Genomic DNA, 22,547 nt, shown 5'->3' on the forward strand with positions numbered 1-22,547 from the left:
TGGCAGGCTTTTCTTAGGGTGTTTTGTGTTAGTGACCTTGGTACACATCTGCAGATCTGACCTTGTGTATAACTGTAAAGTTTTAAACTTAAGATCTCTAGTTTGGACTTTCTCTGAGTTAAAATTGAGCTAAATCTGTGCAGTTTGTGTTAGACTGAGGAGAGATTATTATTTTCTGTGTTAGTCTGAGTAAAAGGAACAAAGCAGACTTTATTGTTGGGGGACAATAGATCTGACTATGAAGCATGTCCTAGTATATTTTCTATATATCAAAATTAGACAGCTAAGTGAAAAGTCATCTTCCTAACCACCCACAGATATATGTGCCCATAAGACTGAGATATAATTATGAGATTACATATACATATTACATGAAGATGCATGGTAATGGGGAGATATCAAAGTTGTTATTGCACAAGAAGTTAGAGATGGAAGCAACAATATTCAGTTAGTGGCCTGCAAGTCTTACTCGGCAGGTTACCCCATCAGAGAACATTCCACTGGTGGGTTGATTCTGAATTATCAATTGCTATAAACTGTAATTTAGTCATGGCCTGCAGTAGCTTGTGACAGTATCTCCTGACACTGGTGGGTTATCCCACGGCCACAGCAAGACGCTTTGAGAGTCAAGGGGCAGGGAAGTTTGCCTACCCAGGATGAGGTCGTCACAAGGGTTTTGGACACATAACGGTTGGTGGCTGGAGGACAATGAAGTCCTGCAGACATAGATGTCATCTTCCTCATATTCTCTTGCCATGGCCTTTACCTCATTTTGCCATCAAGAATGTAACAGCATGCAAAATAGGGCTATAGTGGGTGAAACCTCAGCACGAACATGAGCCCTAGCTGAACCCAGTAGTGAAAGTCTGTGATCTCTAACTCTAAGAAGACTGAGGTAGGAGTACTTGGGGGTTGGAGCCAACCTTGAGTACACTGGACAGTCCAGTCTTCAAAACAAAAGCAAAACAACAAAAACAAAGCACATGACCTCCAAGTATAGCCAAGTAGACCAGTGACATCCAACGTCAGCCAGGCACTTCCCCTTGCTGGAGATCTAGCACTGTAATAATATGTTAGTTTCCTGCCTTTGTGTTTAAGAACTTTGAAATATAACCACAAAAAGTCTCTATGAAGCAACAAGCCCTTTCCCCTGCCTCTTGAGTCTAGGATGACTGGTGGCATTGGCTAGTGGCATGTAATGCCTTTGGTGGACATCATTTCCACTACTCAGCATGAAGTGGCCTTGTGTGCAAGTGTCCTCTCTGATATTGCAGTGGGAATAGCCATGCCAGCATTCTGAGAGGTAAAAGGAATATGGAACAGAGCTGAGGCCTTTGAGCTGTCGCTGCTCACCCATTGCCGGCCAGCCGATTATAGGAAACCTTCAAGGTGTCTGTGACCTGGAGTGAGTGCAGATGGATACCCTGATTAGGAGCCTGTGGAGGCATGAGAAACAACACATGTTGCCTATTTCAAGCTTATAAGTCTTCCTGGGGCGGGATGGGGTTTTTCAGAAGTTAAGTAGAACCCCTGGGACTTCTCCCTTTGTCTGCCTGGGCCTGCCTGCATCACCTTCCAAGAGTCTGAGTGTTATATCCTGGATGTCTCCTCTTGGCATTCAACCCACACATCTCCATTCATATCCCCTGATGTTTCTACACTGTACACACTCAGTGGGCTGTCATATTTTAGGAAGGTTATATTATAATTGATTTTGAGGAAAATGATTACTGGTGTAATAATAGGGCAAGAAAGCACACAGCGTTTTATGTTAAAGCTGCCTGAGGCATTTCAATTTATGCAATAATTATATTTAATTTTAGCTGGTTGGGAAATCCATTCTCTTTGTGGAACCAGGAGACAACAGAGAAATTTGTCAGCAACCATTGTTTGGAATTTTAGTCTCCATGTGGGAGGCACAGTAATTTACTGTGACAGCTAATATACAGGGAAAGCAACTCAAGGTGGAGAAAGATATTTGGCACTATTGTGTATTTGTGATAATGGGAGCAAAATCTAACGGAAAGGTTTTACCTGATATCAAGGCTCTGTTTTTCTTCTCTATTTTCTTTTGTTAGCACTGACATACAATATAAAATCGGAATGTAGAGAGAAAAGAGTGGTGATTCCCAGTTCAAAATTTTATTGAGCGGAGTTAAATGTGAGACCTTTGAGGGTTTGAGGAAAACATAACTTTATGTGTCAGGGGAATGGGCCCCATTTCTTTAATTCCACAATTCTACTATAGTATTTCTGGGGTTCTGTGTTCTGTTATCAATATTTTTAGGCTCACAACTAAATTCTAGTGGTCTGTTTTCAAATCTTTGGGTGTCTGTGTGGTGCACCGTCATGGTGCTGGTTTAAGTCTACCAATAATCCCTGTATAAAATAAGGTACAAGAGGATACTTTACACTGTTTCCATGCTTGCCTATCAACTTACTCTCTGTTTGGAAAGCCCTCTCAGTTGGCTTATGTAGGTGGAAGTTTCTGTCCTGTCAGCAGCTCCCTGAGACTTACATTAATTATAGATGTTTGGCCAATAGCTTAGGCTTGTTACTATCTTACATCTTAAATCAACCCATATTTTTATCTGTGCTTGGTCACATGGCTTAGTACTTTTTCTCCGTAGTGCACTCCCATCTTTCTTCTGCATCTGCTGGTGACTCCTCAGACTCTGTTCTTCTCCCAGCATTCTCAGTTTGGCTCTCCAGACTAACCTTATCAGCTTCTTCATTAAACCAAACCACAGTGACATATCTTCACACAATGCAAAGGAATATTTCACTGGTTTATTTTTTGATTCATGTTTTTTTCTAGAGGGTGGAGATGTTCTTGGTTGTCACATCATTACCATGTAAGCACTGAACACATGAATCAGTCATTTGGGCCTGACAAGGGGTAGACTTCCAGGAAAGCTCCTTATAGGAATCAAGGAAGAGTGAGGTGGCACTTCTTTCCCTAGTGGCACTTGCTTGTAAATTTCCCCAGTGTAAGGTTGTCTTGGGAGAAATTGTATGTGGTTGGGTGAGATGGCTCAGTGGCATAGGAAGGGTGCTTGTGGCTAAACCAGATGACCTCAGTTTGGTCCCAGGATCCACATATTGGAAGGAGAGAATCAATTTCCACAAGTTGTCCTCTGACTTCACACATGCACGGCACATGTCTGTACTGCTCCCCTCATCAATAAATGTAGTAAGTTTTTAAAATGAGATACAGCTGCATAGTAAGCATATCAAAACATGTTCAGCATCCTTAGCCATGAGAGAAACGCAAATTTAAACACCGAGATTCCAGCTCATTGCACCCAGAATAGCAATCATCAAGAAAACAAGTACCAAGTGCCAGTGAGCACAGGGCAGGAAGCAAACACTGACACACTCTTGGTGGGAGGCCAGCTAGTCCAGTCACACAGGGGAGAGTCCACAAAACACTCAAAACCAGAACTTTCCTCTAATTCAGCCCTGTCACTCTGGTGTATTTCTGAAGGTCACTACTAACTCAACATGCTCTAGAAATACCTGGACACACATGTGTATTCTGCCCATTCACAATGGCTACACTGGGGATCAGCCTGGATGTCCATGAACAAATGAGTGGATAAATATATAAGGAATTCTGTTCAGCGAATTCAGAGAAGAATGAGATTATGTCATTCAATATCCTCATAATAAAAAGTGGGTTAGAGAGAGGGCTCAATGGGTAAAACTACTTACTGCTCTTCCAGAGGACTAGTATGTGGTTCCCAAAATTCATACCCGGAAGCTCATGAACCTGTAACTTCAGTTCCCAGGGATGTAGTGGCCTCTTCCAGACTCCTTTGACACCTGCATTCATACATGTACATGCCTGCACATAGACACACACTCATATAAACAAAAACCAATAAAATGAATCTTTAAAAAAAGATACCCTAAAAAGCCAGGTGGAGGTGGTGCACGCCTTTAATCCCAGCACTCGGGAGGCAGAGCCAGGCAGAACTCTGTGAGTTTGAGGCCATTCTGGTGTACAGAGTGAGATCCAGGACAGGCACCAAAGCTACACATAGAAACCCTGTCTCAAAAAAACAGAAAAATAAAAACAAATAAACGAACAAACAAAAAAAAGATACACTAAAAAGTTCAAAATGTAATGTAAAACCTTTATGTTTTTTTATAGTTCAGTAAAAATTAAGTTTAAAATGAATTTTTACTTTGTTGTTTATGTATAAAAATACACTTTTTTAAAATATATTTTTTAAAGATCAGGTAATAAAAAGGAACAAATACCTAAAACTCAGAAATACATAGTGAGCTTCCGTTTAGCCTGAGCTGCACAGTGAGATCTTATGGGGGAAAAAGGAAAGGTGGACTGGAGTGTTGGGGGTGTAGATCAAGTAGTGTACTTGCCTAGCAGGCTTTGGGTTTAATCCCTAGAATGGCATAAACCAGGCATATCAACAAGAGCTTGTAGTTCCAGCGCTTGAAACATGGAGACAGGAAGAACAGGAATTCAAGGTCTTCCTCAGCTACATAGCAAACTTAAGGCTAGCCTGAGATACACAAGACCCTGTCTCCAAAGTAATCTACGGTAAGTTTAATATCTACAAACCTTTTTTATATCATGATATATTCATTTTTGAATATCTAGGTTCTAATTTTTCTATATGGTAATCATTGTTTTATATAATTGTATGTACACACACATATATCTTATTGATATTCTGGTGAATTCTCCACAGTTGATATGATGGTTGCACTAAGCTGTGGGGATGCTCTCTCACTGTGAGTAGGCTGCCATGTCCATACTGGTCTCAGGTATCTTGCTTGGGCCAATGAGATGCCAGGAATCAATGAGATGTCAGGCTGAGTTCTGGGAGTGATTTTCCTTAGAGTAGCTGCTGGCACCATGAGAAGGACAGTTCCATCAAGGAACAGGGACAGGACTGCCTTCGCTGAGCTGATTGGACCAGACCAGGTTCTGCTGTTCGACCCACAGACACTGGAGGGGGCATGGCGAGGTGTGGATGCTTGGGACTCATGTTCCTACACTATTGAGGCCTGCTATTGATTCTCCGAAGTCATGAGGACAGTGGGTACAGTGGAGTATGGCTTAACTGCTTTTTAAATTAGTGCAAAGTATTCACTTGTCTTTTTCTTTTTCCTTTAGTTTTTTTTTTTTTCCTTCAGAGCTGAGGACCAAACCCAGGGCCTTGTGATTGCTAGGCAAGCTCTCTACCACTGAGCTAAATCCCCAACCCCCTCCTTTAGTTTTTTAGACAGGGTATGAGGTAGTACAGGCTGGCTCGTATTCACTACGTAACTTAGGATGACCTTGAACTTCTGACTCTTCTATCTCCACCTCCCAAGTGCTGGGATTATAAGCATATGCAGCCATGCTTGGTTTATGTAGTGCTATGGATTGAACCCTAGACTTCATTTATTTTAGGCAAGTGTTCTACCAAGTGAGCCATATCTCTAGCCCTGATCTATCCATTTTAGGGTGTAATTTTTCTGTATATTCCCAAGGGAACACACACGACTGTGCTGAGGTGACACTATGCATCATTATAATTAGGTGGCAGTCAGAGGGTAAGACAAACCGGCAGCACTCACTAGATGATTTCTGGACCTGGTTCCTGACTGGATCTGCATTTATCTTGGCTTTGATTTTATGTCTGAAAACTGCTCAAGTAATGAAAAGCAAGACAAGTAATTAGTTTTTCACTTTGCAGACATCACATAGAAAATTTAAGTGACTTAGAACAGGGAAACTTCCATTTGTTTTCATGTGTTTATTTTTCTACGGTGTGAGTAGGCTGAAGTAATGGTTGGCTTATTTGTATTTCCCGCAGCCTCTTCAGCCCTTCCGTGTACTGTGTGGGGCAGGTTCTGACTTCGATGAGATTATTCTCCCTAGGTTTAGGGTCATGATGCTGAATCGCATTTCCAGTAACTCCTAAAACTCTTACTTGCCAATTCCCTGTTTCTCTGCAGTCTTTGACCTCACTATTCAGGCCTACAGCCATGGGTCCATACTAACATTTATGTAAAAGCAATAGAAGTTTGGTTCACTTTAGACTTTAAGGTCATTTTAGATTTTAAATTAAGATAATTAGTTCCCATAAATTTCATGTCATATTCAGTACAATTGTCTTGGAATTTTTAGCTAATCCCTGCCCACACTGATGGATGAGCACTTATGCTTTCCATCCACAAGTCCCTTTGAGGGTCACAAGGGAAGGGAATGGAGGTTTTAAAGTCTCACCTCCTTGCCCCTTCCCAAACCCATTACTTTCTTCTTCTCTTGACCCTTACAGAACTTTGGCCTGGTCTCCTGCTTCTGTACCCACTGGGTCTTATGACCCATACCTTCTACCATTCCCAGATTCCCCAGGGGTCTCACTGAGGGGCACAGCTGCTACCATCCTTGACTCAGCTCCACTCTGGTCCATCATCCCTGGCAGCTGGTACAGTGTCAGTCATACAGCAGGCATCCTAACATTTGTTATTAGTCTTTATGATTGCAGACTTTCTTGTTCTATCACCCAAGCTGTCACTGGTCCTCGGTCCTCTCCTCCTCCTTGTGCTAGGGATGGCACTCGGGGACTTGCACATGCCAGGCAAGTGTCCTGCCACGGAGCCATCTGCAATCCACTGTTTAAAACCGGCCACCAAATCTCTCCTGTCTATTATGCCAGATGCACAACCATACATTTATAATGCAGTACTCAACTGTTTTCCAGCCTCATTTTCTGTCTTTCAGCAAGGAAGAAAGAAGTAGAAGATGCCTGGAAACTGCAAGTAACTGAAAAGGCAACCAGTATCGACCATGCTGTTGACCAAAACAGGTAAAAAGGACAAGATGCAGATTCCAGGCACTTACCATGGTTCATGGTAATCTTTAGAGACATATAAGTGAAGCTTGGAAGTATATAAAGATATCTTAGGATTCTCATATTAAAGCAGAACAAGAGACAGAAGCCTGTATGAAGTTGGTTCATTTGGAAACACGTTGTGTAGGATGCAGGGTATAGGGAAAGGAAGGACCAAGGAAGGAGGGATGGTGGTCTAAGTTGTGAGCTGGCAGTGTGAGGAGTCTAGGTTGGTCTGGAGGCTGAACTATGACGGATTTGTTCATCAGTTCAAGATCAAGGATCTTCCCTGATACTAACTCCTCTGTGCATCCACATTGGGAGCAAATAGACCCCAGAAGATTTGAAGACATGTTGGGCCAGCTTCCTGGGGACCCTTGGCCAGGAACGAGAGGAGTTACTGAGCAGTTTGACACAAGTCAACCCCAACCCATTGTCCCTGCATGGAAGAGGTCAAAGCTGTGCAGAGTTTGTAGCTATAGGTTTGTTTAAGGAGGGTCAAGGAGACTTTGAAGCACAGGTGCCTAGAAAGCACCTCATTTGGAAGGTAGCATGCGTCCTGGAATCTTGAGGGAAATCTTCCGGGGACAGAACTCAAGCAGGACAGTCAAGGCCTCTGCTCAGAACCTGGCATCGTTCTTGCCTCGTCATCTAACAGTGGCAGTCCTTCCTTTTGTCTAGCATGACTGCATGTGCTCTTGCTCCCCTTGCATGGTTTTCCGATTTGGTCTCATTCCTGCTCCTCTTCTGTCACCTACGTCGCCCGTGAGCTGTTCCTGTGCTGCTGTTTCTGTACGCTCTTGCCCTAGGTCAGGCCACAGGCTGGGCTTCCTGCAGCGGAGTGCTAAGTGCTGGAGGTCTAAGTCTTTCTTCCATGACGTCATCATTCACATTCCTCTCTTGGCGGCAGACCCTGATCATGTGTTAAACTCTGCACCCTGCTACCCTCCTTAATGTTTCTTTCCCTTTCCATTTTCCACACCATATTTGACCTTGTAACATAGTATAAAGTTTACTTTCTTTTGCTGTTTGTTCCTTGTTTATTTTTACCCTCTGCAGAGGCAAGCTCCACAAGGGCTGGCATTCTTGGTCGGTTTTGTTCCTGAAAGTATCCTAAATGTCTTTATTAGTAATAGTAACAGGCACATAGTAGGTGCTCAAAAATGCTTAATTTGTGACTAAGAAAACCAAGCAGTGACACCACATGGTAGACTCTTCAGATGAGCCCTGGGGAGGGAAGAGGTCCTGGGGAGGGAAGAGGTCCCAGGTCGTCCAGCCTGTGCATCCCCAAGGAGTGCACCACCAGCTACCCGCTTCTAGCTGGAGTCCAGCAGAGAGTGACCAGCATGGTGAGCATCACTCTTCTTACACTGAGAGTCAAGGAAGAACCGTGGTGGAAACCAAGAAATTCATGGTCCTCACAAGCTGACCCAGCCCGGAGCCTGTAAGGAGGGTGGGAGGGACTTTCCTTCCAGGGAAGGTCGGGAATCGTGACTATGATACTTCCCTATTTCTATGGTGCTGGAACTTCCTGAGTTCCTTCCAAGCTCTGTCTCAACTACCACCAGCAGGTAGAGGTGATTCTTCCTCCACCTAACAAGCAAATGTTTACTGATATATTTGCACTTGAACACATGCACACACACATGCGCACACTCACACACCTACTTGCACACATGCACATGCACACACACATACACACTTCACATGATATCAGCCTAGTGACTGAAAGCACAGGAGTCAGTATCATTTGATCTGTTCAAAATTCCTGAAGGTTTTTAAAATCACCCTAAAGGGAAGTCTCATACTCATGACACTGGCTATTACTGTCCCCAAAGCCTCTGGAAATCACTCATTTATTTTCTGTTTCTCAAGTTTTTAAAACCATTTTATTTATTTATTTTTAAACCTGCTATCTACAAAGAAACCTGACATTGAGTAACAGTGTTTGGCTTGGCTCCTGTTTTCAAGATTCAGCCAGCTTGTACCTGCATCCATGTTTCATGCTCTCTATGATTGAGCCATACTCTGTAGTGAGGTAGACGACGCTGTTTTTCCACATGTCTGTCATTTGAGGGACATTCGGTTTGTTTCCACATTCAGCTGGTATGAATCATGATAAGATAAACATTTGAATATAAATATTTGTTTGAACAGCACTATTGAGTGGCATGTTCATTTAGTTATCCATTCATTGTTTGTTTTGCTTATTTATTTTTTGTGGTGGGGTCTCACTCTATAGCCTAGGCTGCTCTTGAACTTGAGACCTTCCTGACTCAGCCTCTCGTGACAGGATGACAGGTTCATAAGTCACTTTGCCCAGCTATATTCATTTTCTCACTCTGTTAATTCTAGGAACACATTTCTGGGAACACTCACACATTTATTGAAGTGGTTTTATGCATGTTAGTTAGGTTAGATGTGATGTAATGCTAGAAAAATAGAAACAGAAGTTGCTGGGTGTGTTGGTGCACAACTTTGATTCTGGCACTTAAGAATCAGAATAGCTGGAGTTCTGTGAGTTTGAGACCAACCTGCTCTACATAGCAAGTTTCAGACTGGACAGGACTACATAGTGAAACCTGGTCTCAAAACCAAACCAAACCAAAATAAACCAAACCAAAATGAATAACTACCACCACCAACAAAACCCACAAACCCTGAAAAAACAGTAAAAAAAAAAATTCAAATGAAAACACATGAACCATGTTTCTTCTGCTGAGATTGACAGTTTAACCTGCAGGATCTTGCAGATGTCAGGAGCTTTCTAAGTTACAAACCAAGCCTGGAAGCAGCATATTTCCACAATTCTGAACTTAAAAGAGATGTTGGACTAGAGAAAAATGAAGATCTTATGGAGTAAAAAAAATAGTTGAAAGGAAGGAATTACTTGGGACATTGTAGCAAAAGGTCCACTTCCATACTATATAAAGAGTATTAATAAATCATTAAAAATGCAGTGATCTGGGCTTGGTGGTACACACCTATAATCCTAGAACTCCAAAGGCTGAGACAGGGGGATCATGAGTCCTAAACCAGATTGGGTTAGAGTGAGACCTTGTGTAAAAATCAAAGAAAACAAAATATAAAAAAAACAAACAAAAATCAACCAACGACTCCACTTCAAGAACGCCTCAAAAGAAAACAAAATACAATCAAATGTACTTTATTAAAGAGCAAGCAGGCTTAATTTTTTTAAAGGATTCTCAGATACTATAAAATTTAAAATGCAGGCAGCCTACAGTGTTGGCGGTACAGAGAAAAGCACCTTGAAAGAGTGCAGATGAGGTTTGGGGAGTACGCTGGAGGTGAAAGAAGACACTCAGGCTGGTGATGGAGATGATGGCAGTGACGCAGGACCAGAAACAAGGGCAACTCTACTGCAAGTTTTCCTGGGTCCTCCAGCTGCTTGGTCCTAAATAAACACACAGAGGCTTATATTAATTAAAAACTCATCTATGGCTATGGCTCAGGCTTATTATTAATTAGCTCTTTCATCTTAAATCAACCCATTTCTATTAACCTATACATCGCCCATGTGTCTCGTGGCTTTACCTATGTTCTATTACATTTTGTTCTTCTGGCAGCTCCCAGCGTCCCCCCGACTCTGCCTTTCTTCTCCCGTATCTCTCTTGGATTTCCCTCTTGGCTATATTCTGTGTTGCCATAGGTCAACCAGCTTCTTTATTAACCAATGTGAACAGCACGTACTCACAGCTCACAGAAAGACATCCCACAGCAGGCAGCTAATAGAGAAAGGTGAGTCCCAGGCACAAGGGGCTGGAAGGATTTTGAGCACAGCTGTGAAAGGATGAACCGAGGTGTGAACTCCCTTCACTGAAATGAGCACACTTGAGAGAAAATCACAATTAGAGCGGATGCCCAAATCCTAAAAACTCCAGTGAGAGAGAATAAAGGAAATCAGGGTGAGAGCAGATATTTTAATCAGCACACACCCAATGTGCAATCTACTCAGATTCACCAGAAAGGTCAGTGGCTAGCAATAGCTCACCAGGGGACCTGTATGTACATATGTGGGTGTGTATATTTTTAATGCATGTGTATGTCTGTATGTGCATGTGTGTATACATGTATGTGTGTGTTCATGTGTGCATGCATGTATATGTGCATGTGTGTACATGTATATATTTATGCATACATGTGGATATATATATATATATATATATATATGTGTGTGTGTGTGTGTGTGTGTGTGTGTATCACATCATTTGTCTGCAAGAAGATTTACCATATAAATATAGGCTTAAACTTAGAAAACTAGTGTGTGCCAGGCAGGAAATATACCTTAATCCAGCATTTGGGAGAAGGAGGCAGGTACTGGTCTACATAGCAGGTTCTTAACCACTGTCTTTAAAAATGAAAGGAAGGAAGGAAGGAAGAGAGGATGGGAGGGGGAGGAAGGGAGGGAAAAGAAAAAGACGAAGCAGGACAGAAAACTGGTGTACAGACAAAGTCAGAGGATAAATCCTGTTAGTTGGTCTTGTGTTGCTTTAAGGAAACGTCTGAGACTGTAACTGTAATGAAACAAGCTTATCTTAGGTGTAGCCCTGGAGTTTGGGTCATGCAAGACCAAGGACCCTGTGTAGCCAGAGATACACACTGCTTTGTGAGTATGGAAAAATAAATGGTGGGCAGGTGCCAGGAGAGAACATGCAGGTCTCCATGAGTTCAGTCATAAAGGCCCCTCTGATGACCCACATAACCTTCCACTGGCCCAGCTCCTAACAGTGTTGCAATGACAATCAAATTTCAACACGAGTCTGAATGTGTGGCTCAGTAGTAAAGCATATGTTTGGCATGTGCAAGGTCCCGGGTTCAATCCCTGATGCTCCCAACAATTTTCCAGCATGAGTTTCAGAGGGGACAAATCACATTCACGTTATAGCAGGTGAACAATAACTGTTTAAGACAGACATAAAAGCAGATATGCTAAGGATAAAGTGATTAGTGCATTCAGATTGGCTAGGCTAATTAAATAATTGAATCTGACTACCTATAATTTTCTCAACTGTGTATTTATTCTTTTTACATCAATTGTGGCAGAGCAGCTATCAACGATATTCATTTGGTCCCCGTGTCACAGTGTACTTTCTGTGCGACCCTGGCAGCTGCCACACTTTTCTGTAAAGACAGCTCTGACCAGTGTGATTGCTCTGAGCCTGACAGCTCCTTCTGCTGTAAGACATGATTTGAATAGAAAGCCTTTGCTCGGAAACAATGCAGTTTAGCCTCGTCAGTTAATCAAGAAGCGTGAGGCTGGGGGATGTGATTTCATCACGTGGAAAATGCCTGGTGCCCAGTCGCACCTGCTTGACACATGCAGTCTTCCAGTAGAATTGTCCCATATGCCACCAGCTGGGATCTGTGCAAGCGCTTCTGGATGTGTGCCAGGTGATGGGGTGGAGTTCCAGCTGCCGGGCTGCCCAGCACAGGATGGAAAGTACCAAGCTGGAAGTGCTGCTTCCAGATAGCAGACCTCTGCTCAGCCAGTTATGCAAATGAGCTTGAAGCAGGATTTGTACTGTGTAGTTTCAGATGAAGGCCCTGTTCTTATAAAGCCCATCCTAGGCCTAGACGATTTCAACTTTGGGGACCTCTTATCCAGTTTCTGTTTTATTTTCTCAACCTTTAGAGAAACCCTCTTCAAGCACTGTAAATACAGAGAGCAAGACCTTCCTTTGTTAGATAAATAACCCTCATGAAGACACAAAATCCACGGAAACAACAGGATTTTAATCTCATGCTGTGGCATGTTTTTAAGCTCAGCAGGTAGAAATTCTCAAGAGTTGGTTCAATAGATTTTTTTTTTTATCAAAGAAATGCCATGCATAATATTTTGCCTTTTGATTCCATAAAGCCAAACTGAACCACAGGGTATGATGGATATTAACGTTCCATGAGAATACGAGATGACACCTTAGTTATGTGTGTTCACAAACTACCCCAAAGCCTTTTATGACAGAAGAGGAAGACAGATTGTAGAGAAGGTCAGTTCCTAAGAAGAAGACAATTCTGAGTTCAGTCTTCAGGAACAAAAGACAGAAGGCAGGTGGCTCCGGGGACTTAGTGTCGGTCCAGCTCACAAAGGTTCAGAGGATGCTGCCACTGCTCTCCCGGCTCTTGTCTCCAGAAAGAGCTGCTGGTTGAAAAGTCGCACTGAGGCTGGAGGAGAGATGCCTCAATGGGCTAGAGTGTGTTTCTCTCGCAGCGGACCTGAGTTTTGTTCTTAGCACACACACAAGACAGCCCACAGCAAACCTTGTTTCTTCTGTAGTGAAGTGAACTTCCTCACTTAAAAGATCCCCAGAAGACATGTTCTTAAAGTGGCTTCAGTTCACCGAAGCATGAAAGGAGCTGGTAAACAGAACAAAATACAGTAGTTTCATTTTTGGACTTCTGATACATCATCTAGTTACCATAGAGTTCTATGCAGAATTTGTTATTCCCTGTAAAAAAGCTGGCTTATTTTTCATTAAAAGTAAGACCAAATCTAAATCTCAGTTTTTCTCTGTAAAACTCTGGTTTCTTTCTTTCTTTCTTTTCTTTTCTGGTAATTTTGAGACAGGGTCTTTCTATGTAGCTCTGGCTGTCCTGGAACTCACTATGTAGGCTAGACTGGTCTTAAACTCACAGAGATCCTCCTGCTTCTGCCTCCAAAGTGCTAGGATTAAAGGCATACACACCACATCCAGCTCTGGTTTCTGGTACCCTTTCAGAAAAAAAAATTCTACATTATATTATCAGTAGGATTTTACTCAAATGTATTCATATCTAAGGCTCTAAAAAAGATTAAGTATGACCATAAAAAGTTATTAATAGCATATAATATTTAAAAAGTAAACTGATTTTAGAAATGTGGGATTTGAAGTGAGTAAAAAGAAAATTTTGGGTTGCAATTGAAATTATAATTGATGTAAAATAGATGATCATAACTATAAAATATTTTATACAAGCTTCTTGATAAGTATAACAATAAAATCTATGTAATGTAAAGAGACATGAACAAAAGCAAGTCTTAATAAAGAGCAACAAGAGAGGGAGCCAGGTGTGGTGGCTTATACTGGTAATTGAAATACTTGGAAAACTGAGATAAAATGTAGGCAGAGTTTTTTTTTTTTTTTTTTTTTTTTTTTGTCAGAACAACGGGCTCCCAAATAACTACACAGAGACTTATTATTAATTATAAATGCTTGGCCTATAACATAGACTTGTTCTTAATTAGGTCTTATAACTTAAATTAACTCATTTCTATTTACTTACTTGCTGCCACGTGGCTCATGGCTCGTTACCTCATCTTGTACATGTCCTGCTTCCTTTGCATTGGCTGATGACTCCCTGACTCCGCCCTTCTTCCCAGCATTCTCTCTGCCCTGACAATCCTGCCTAGCTACTGGCCATTTAGCCTTTTTTATTAAACCAGTCACAGTGACATATATTCATACAGTGTAAAGGAATATTCCACAAGACAATTAGCATGAGTTGCAGGCCAGAGGGCGACATGGTAAATTGCAGGCCAGCCTGGTTGGACTACAGAGGAAGGACCCTGTCTTAGCTGAGTAGAAGGAAGAGAAAGGAAGAAAACAGCTGTGAGAGATCCAGAACATAATTATCAATGTGACAATGGTAATTCCTTAATGTAATGGTTCACACAATTTTACACCTAGTCCCCAGTTGATGGGGATGTTTGGGGGTTATGGGGCCTTTAGCAAGAAGAGTCTTGCTAGAAGGTACTGTGCAGCCTGCTGGGGGAGAAAAGGTAACAATAATCTCAACAGCTGTCACCGGCCAGGCAAGATGGCTACCTGCAATAGTGGAACTGCTGTTAGGGTGATAACTGACTGGTCTCTGGAGTGGAGGCCTGTTCCACAGGGAACGCAGATCTGATACTGGTCAAACCCCGAGGAAACCATAGGCCTACAGGGAACTCATTACTGTTTCTTAGCTGAATTACCTAAACTGCCTTGTAAATATTTGTTTATATATGCATCTTATATTTATAGACAAATGCTACTCTCAGCCTTAACCAGAGAAGTGTCTCCTCCCAGTGAAGGGTTGTGAATACAGACTCATGGTTGTACAAAGGGTTGAAAATAAGAGGTGGCTGAGTGTCCATCCCTAATTAAGACATTTATAATCACCCTCTCCAAAGCTCAGAGAACACCACGGTAGAAAGGAAAGAACAAATGTATGAGCCAGAAGATAGGGAGAAGAGCTATGAGAACAAGATAAAGACATTGCAATCACAAATTCACAGCAACTGCAAATGCCTGACTGGATCTGTGCAAGAATGGGGCTGCTGATAGTGATGTCTATACCAGATATGTACAAGAATAGGCCTTCTGATAGTGATGCCTGTACTGGATCTGTACAAGAATAGGCCTTCTAATAGTGATGCCTATATTGGATCTGTATAAAAATAGGTCTTCTGATAGTCAGGCCTGGATGGAGGAGTGGCTTGGGGTAGGTGGTGGTAACATCACTACTCTATTTTCTGTTGATAGATTCAGTAAAAAGGGAATTATTATATCCAGTTGTGGAGCCACTGATGACCCTACTGTTCTGTGCTGTTTGTATATCTGTCTTTTACTTACATGTGTGTGTGTGTGTGTGTGTGTATGTATGCACACTCATAAGCATGTCTGTATGTGTATATTCATGGGTGTGCATATGCACGTGTCTACAGCTGTGGAGTTCAGAAGGTAATGTACAGGAGTTTGGTTCTCTTCTTCCATTGTGAAAGTCCTGAGGATCAAACTTGGGTCTTCGAGTTTGGCAGCACTTTTACTGACCACCATCTTTACAGATTCCTGAATAGCCGTCTTTAATGCCAATACTATGCCTTTTTTTTTTTTTCCAGAGCTGAGGACCGAACCCAGGGTCTTGCGCTTGCTAGGCAAGCGATCTACCACTGAGCTAAATCCTCAACCCTCCCGCCCCCTTTTTTAAAAGATTTATTTATTTATTATGTATACAGCATATGTGACTGCAGGCCAGAAGAGGGCACCAGATCTCATTACAGATGGTTGTGAGCCACCATGTGGTTGCTGGGAATTGAACTCAGGACCTCTGGAAGAGCAGTCAGTGCTCTTAACCTCTGAGCCATTTCTCAAGTCCTATGCTTTTTTTTTTTTTTAATCACCCTAACTTTCTAGTATATCTTGAAGTCAGATTCTAGGTTTCCAGTTTTATTCATTTTGTTCAAGATTGCTTTGCCTGTTTAGAGCTTTTTGTAGCTCTCTAAAACAAATAAATAAAGACCCCTCCCCAGTTTTGTGACAGTTGACATTGAATTTTATCTGTTAATTTTTGGGGTGATGATGGTGTGGTATCAAGCTCAGGGCTTTGTGTATTCTAGGCAAGCATTTTACCACCTCACTGCATCCTGGTCCACCTCAAAAGGCCCAGCAATGCACTTCCTCCAGCCACGCCTCATCTCTCAATGATGGATGGCTCAACATCCCCAAACTTTGCCCTGGGGACCAGGTATTTAAAGATGTGACCCTGTGGGGAGATCTTATCAAGGCCCAAAGCTCCAGTTATGAGATGAGTATGTTTTGTAACACTCAGATGAGTGTGTTTTAGAACACTCAGAGCAGCTTGATGACCACAGGTAACAATAGTGTATGGTGTACTTAGGCGTATCTTTTTATTTTGACTTACCATATGTGTGTCAAGTTATATTTTATTAGCATCTTTTTATTGTGACTAAATATATGTGTATTTGTGTGTGGGTTTATGTACGTGTGAATCCAGAAGTGGGTGTTAGATTCCCTGGATCTGGAGTTATATAATCAGCTTTGAAATGCCCAGTGTGGGCGTTAGGAACCAAACCTGGGTCCCTTGTAAGAGTGACAAGTGCTGTTAAATGCTGAGCTATCTTTCCAGCTCTAAGACTGCCAACTTAAAGTTTATTGTCACATACAAAGGTTACTATGAAAGATGATGGATATGCTAATTAGCTCGATTGCAGTAATCATTTCATAATATATACAAAGATAAAAACATCATGCTGTAAATCTTAGATACATGCACTTTTAAATTTGTGAATGATACCATAGAAAACTTAGGAAAAACAAAGTAAAATAATCCAAATGGCCACACGATGGAGCCAAAGCCTTGGTGTTAATAGGCCTTTCAGACCCTCAACTTTTCCTCTTCTGCAGAAATGTGGCCAGTTAAGCTTAACAGGATTATTTAAAAATATTTATTTGTTGTGTTTTCAACACAATGCTTTATTGCTAATTATGTTTTTAAATAATAAGGTATACATGATTTTGTCCTTATTCTTTCAAATTAAAAAAAACTGGAAATTTAAACCCCCTGTGTGGCACAGTCTTAGTGTGGTACAAAAGGTACAAATCTGTCTACTTATTAAGGACAACACCAGTAGAATCTATGTAAAATAAAAATTACATCCCTCGTAAAATGTTGAGATTTCCCTATGGTGTTTTGGAAGATGTACAAGTCTCCAACAAGAGATGTTCACGAGTAGAGAGGTAGGCGAACCCTGTTTGTATTAGACCCTCAATTAATATTTACTGACACAACTAGTGAAGGTATGAATCAATGAAACCCCAGATACCCACTGGCTAAAGTCTCTCATTTTATTCCCCAAATGAAATTGTCAGTTATGGAGAGAAACAAAATATGAATCATAAGAGTTAGTGTCAGACATGTAATTTTCAGCACCTCTTGTAGACTCAAATACAGACATTTGTTCAACAAATGTTCTCCAGTGTTTACGAGGCTTAGGAGCATGATTGCAGGATTGGGTAAATGAACTTTAATACAAAAACTACCACCCTCTGGAACTGCAAGTGCCACCAGCACTCAAGGGTATCAAGAGCACAGAGCACAAATACTTAGGTGCTATGGAGGTCTGAATGTTACCAGTTTTAAGAAGCTTCTTTTTTGTTCTAAATATATTGACTTTCCTTAAAAATAATCCCTTTCTACAAGAAGAAATGAAGGGGAAACAATATGTGTCCACACCGGAGTTCTTGATATCAGCCTTTCAGGTTAGAAGCCATGATTTTGATAATCTTGAGTTTTAGAGTGCTGAGAAAAGATGATGAACAGAAAGAAAGTCAGATGAGAACTATCCCATCTTGCTTCAAGTGGCAATGTAAACACTTGGAGGAATCATTGTTGTGGCAGGCTTGCTGACTCAGCTGGTGTGAGAGCTGGAAACCTGTGCTGGCTAGTCTTAACTTGACACACAAACTAGAGTTGTCTCAAGAGGGAACATTGCTTGAGAAAATGCTTCTGTAAGATCTTGCTGTAAGGAATTTTCTTAATTAGCTATTGATGGAGGAAAGCCCCGCCCATGGGGGGTGGTGCCATCCCTGGCAGGTGGTCCTGGGTTCTGTAAGAAAACAGGCTGAGCAAGCCTTGGGGAGCAAGCCAGTAAGCAGCACCCCTCCATGGCCTCTGCATCAGCTCCTGCCTCCAGGTTCCTGCCCTGCTTGAGTTCCTGCCCTGACTTCCTTCAATGATGAACGTGATGTGGATGTGTAAGCTGAATAAACCCTTTCCTCCCCAACTTTTTGGTCATGATGTTTCATTGCAGCAATAAAAATTCTAAGACAAAACCCATAGTTGTGATCACTAGTGACTTTCTTAATTATCAAAATAGAGAAGAAAAAGCTTTAACTTGGGTCTCAGAGCAGATTAAAGTTGTTCAATATGGTCCTCAGGTCTAGAGGACAGAACTGGCTGATGCTCAATATGATAAGTCAGTGCGCAAACAGACTACCCTTAAGAGACATCAGAAGGCTCACTGGGTAAAGGCCCCTGTGATCAGCATGGCAGAACTGGCATGGCGGAAGCAGAAAACAGACTCCTGCACACTAAATCAATTAAATAAATTATTTTAAAAAGAGCAAACAAGGAGGAAATATTACTAAATTAAAAGTCTCAGGATATCCATGCGTACCCTCAAAGATAAATAGCAAACACTGTACATCAGAGTCAGAAATGCTCTCTAGCCAATCACTCAGCATCCCAGAAGTTTAGATGATCCGAGTCTCACACACAATGGAGTCTCCTCATTGTTCCCATCACCACATCATCTCTAATGTTTGGAAATTATTTCTTGTAAGAGAGATGGCATAGCTCATCTCTCTTATGTCTAAAATAAAATGTCTGCATCATTTTCCTTTTAGACAGATTGAAGCTTGAAGGAGAATGCCTTTCTCCAGGGAGTCCTGGTGTCAGTGATGGAGCCAGGCTGCTCCTTGTCTTACAATTTCATCTCTGTGCTGAGAATTCTGCTTTGGATGGTGGCTTTGGTGTAAATTTGAAAGAAATTTTTAGAGTTTATTGATAATCAACATTACTGTCCCTTTATCTATAATCTTACATCTGGGAATATCTTTAGAAATATAAAAGTAAAGAGAATAAAGACATCTACTATAGCATTATTCCCCTACACTAGGTGATAAAAAGGTGTCTGAATGCCCATTGAATGAGAAAAGAATAAAAAGCATCATTCTAGAGCATCTTAACTCTTCACCATAGGCTGAGTATGGTGGCATGCGTCTGCCATTTCTATACTCAGGAGGCTGAGGCAGGAGGGTGGTGAGTTCAAGGCCAGCATAGATAGCCCCTGGCTCAATGAGAGAATGTTTACCTAGCATACATAAAATCCCAGGTTCAATTCCTAGCACTGCAAAGCAACTCTACATGAGTCCTATTTAGTAATATAGCATAACACCAAGACCTATTATGTGAAAAATAGAATATACAATATGTACATTGCAATGCCAATTCCATAAAAGTTTGCATATATATAAAAAGGCATAGAGAAATATAAACATTAAATATTTTCTGTTTATATTATTTTCTTCAGTTAGCATACAAATAGTGGGTCTGACTTTGGCATGGGCGTGTAGACCTCCCTTGCCCTTTGTTCATAATTTCCCCATCACCCACTCCTGCTCTCCAATCTCCCCACACAACTCTTCATTACTTTCACATTACATAAACAACCTTCTAAATCTAGGTGCAGTATATGTACATGATGTGGGTCCTTCTGAGTCTGGCTCATTTCACTTAACATAATGATCTCCAGTTCTGCCTGTTTTCCTGGAAATGATATAACTTCATTATTTAAGGGCATATAAAATGCCATAGCTGTAGGATAGTATTTCTTAAAGGTGTTATTTGTAGTAAAATTTTCTTCTGTTGATGTCATTGTAACTTGTATAAAGAATGAAAAAATTAGGAATGCATCATGCACATCTGCCCTGTGCTCCCCACAGGGTCACAGGGAAGGTGCTGAGACACGGGATGATGAATGTGATAATCTGTCAGACAATTCAAACAGAAAGTGGGGCTAGGCCAGTCAGGATAGGGGGTTGTATGTTGCCCCTGAACAGCTGTGGGGACCAGGACTGGCTTCTCCTCTTAATCCCTCACAGTGTGGGGCTAGAGGTTGGCCCATGGCCAAACCCTGCTCAATGCCCACTTTGTATGGATAGTAAAGTAGGAATGCTTTTTGTGTTTTTAAGTGATTAAAAAGAAAGAAATCAGAGTAGTAGTTTATGACAGCAAAATAATATGAAATCTGCCTTTCAATGCAACTCATAAAATTTTATTGGGACATGATAACATCTACTTATTTAATTTTGTTCATGACTGGCTTTGGTTCTGATAGAGATCATGTGGTCAACAGAGCTTGAAATACTTACTGTCTGGTCCTTCATGGGGAGAATTTGCTGAGCTCTGATCTCCATTCTATAAACCTATCCCAGCCTCATATATTCCAGAGATATTTTTCATTTGTTCTTAAATGGTTAGAAATGGAGTCTTTTGCTAATATTTAGGCTTAAAATCTCTTGGAAACATTAAGAATGGGAGCCACTCAGAGCACAGCACTGAGTACCACACTGTGATGAAGACTGAGCTATTGGTGTGTGAGTCCAAGCAGTTTAGGTGGGAGCACAGATCTTATTTGGGCATTGGGAAGTCATACTTTTGGCTTGTTGCAAGGACTCTTCTGGGTCTCCTTCCTCTCTTCTGTGGGAGTCTGCCAGAGTCCAGCTCTGACCTGTTCCCACCTTTTGAAGGGTCCTTGGGTGGAGGAGAGAGGAATGAGGAAATACTAGGTAGAGAGATAGAAAGAGACGATAAGAATTACAGAGACACAGGATAGCTTGGAGAGGGCCTTGGATCAATACCCAGCTGCTCCGTTGTTTATTCAAAAGGGCTTTTTATATAAAGGGGAGAGGCAAAGACTTCCCTGTTGCAAGATCAAAGTATACCATACAGCCAAGTGTAGACCTTTCAAAACATCTGGTAAACACACTCAGGGCCAAATCATCTCCTTACACAGCTCTGCTGGGTAAAGCAAAGCTCAGACTTTCTGACCTTGAGTAAGGCCTTACCAGGAAGCCTCTGTGGGCCCCACACGCTTCAACAGTACTGAGAGAATTAGGTGACTTTGAGTCCCCATTCTACATTTCTGCAGTGGCTCCTGGCATTCTAACAGTTCATGGTTCTTTATAACTACTTGAAACATTTTTTATTTTTTTGATCATTTCTCTGTCTCTGGGGAAAATGACTAATTTTAAAGCCAGGAATCAAATCTTAAATGTGGACAGGTAAAACAAAATATCTGCCATGGTTTGGGTATGGTCTGTGTACCTGGGGGCCTCTCAGTGTGGTGATGGCAACAAGGATTGGAACCTAGTAGAAGATAGTGAAATCATAGAGATACTATACTGTCTCCCCCTACTTAGTGATATTGAAGGTTTTACGAATCTCCTCAGGAGTTTTCCCCTTAATTATATTTGCCACAGTCTTGCATGTGACATCAAGCAAACCTTTAATATCTAAGTAGTTTGCAGCCAGGATAAGTTCAAAAAGTGTTCCTTGGTCAACTTTCAGGAATTCTTGGTCCCAAACAGGAATATCATCTGTCCACTTTTCTTTGTTCTCATCATCTTCAGGAGGAGGGGGGGGTCATCCTTGTGATGGGTGCACCACTGAATGACCTTTTTTAGAATTGCTACATTAACATTTGGTAAAGGAACAGGATCATCATCTCCCTCATCACTCATTCCTAAATCTTCCAGCATAGTCTTGATAGTCACAGATTGTTTGGCAATTTCTACATCAACTTCAAATATCTCTCCATCAGAACTCTGCAACTTTATCGAAGGCATGGTGCTTGGTCTCAAGACCGCAGGCCTGAGGCTGACGGGTGGCATTCAGAGAAGAAGAGAAACACCGAGGACAAGGCCACTCTAAATATTTGTCCTTATACTAACAGAGAAGTGTAGTTCTCACACCTCATCAAGGAAAGTTCTCTTTGCAACAGAGACCATTTTGGAAAACCACAACTGAGCAAAATGCAGATTTGTGGAGCCTAGTCCCAATGGATATATATATTCATGTATATATATATATGTCACAACTGAATCCAACACTCAGGGATCATCATGGAAGAAGCGGTGGAAAAATTGTAAGAGCCAGAGGAACAGGGGTTTTCTCTGACATTGTGTCTTCTAGAGATGTCAGCAAAGCTACACCCATGAAGACTACCAAAATGGCCACCGAAACAAGACCTGAACAAGGACGACACCATTAGACATGAAGGGGGAAACCTCATGAAATCTCAATCCTAGACAAAGGACTACAGGAAACTAGTGAGTGCTGAGAGTGGGAGAAATA

At 41.6% G+C, this 22,547-nt stretch overlaps 1 pseudogene; it reads right to left on the minus strand.

Annotated features, from left to right (window-relative positions):
* Positions 1–21,605: 21,605 nt before the first annotated feature.
* Positions 21,606–22,066, minus strand: LOC118591199 (annotated as a pseudogene).
* Between the last annotated feature and the right edge of the window lie 481 nt (positions 22,067–22,547).

The sequence above is a fragment of the Onychomys torridus genome, chromosome 9 (genome assembly GCF_903995425.1).
Source record: "Onychomys torridus chromosome 9, mOncTor1.1, whole genome shotgun sequence".
In the NCBI taxonomy this organism is placed as follows: domain Eukaryota; kingdom Metazoa; phylum Chordata; class Mammalia; order Rodentia; family Cricetidae; genus Onychomys; species Onychomys torridus.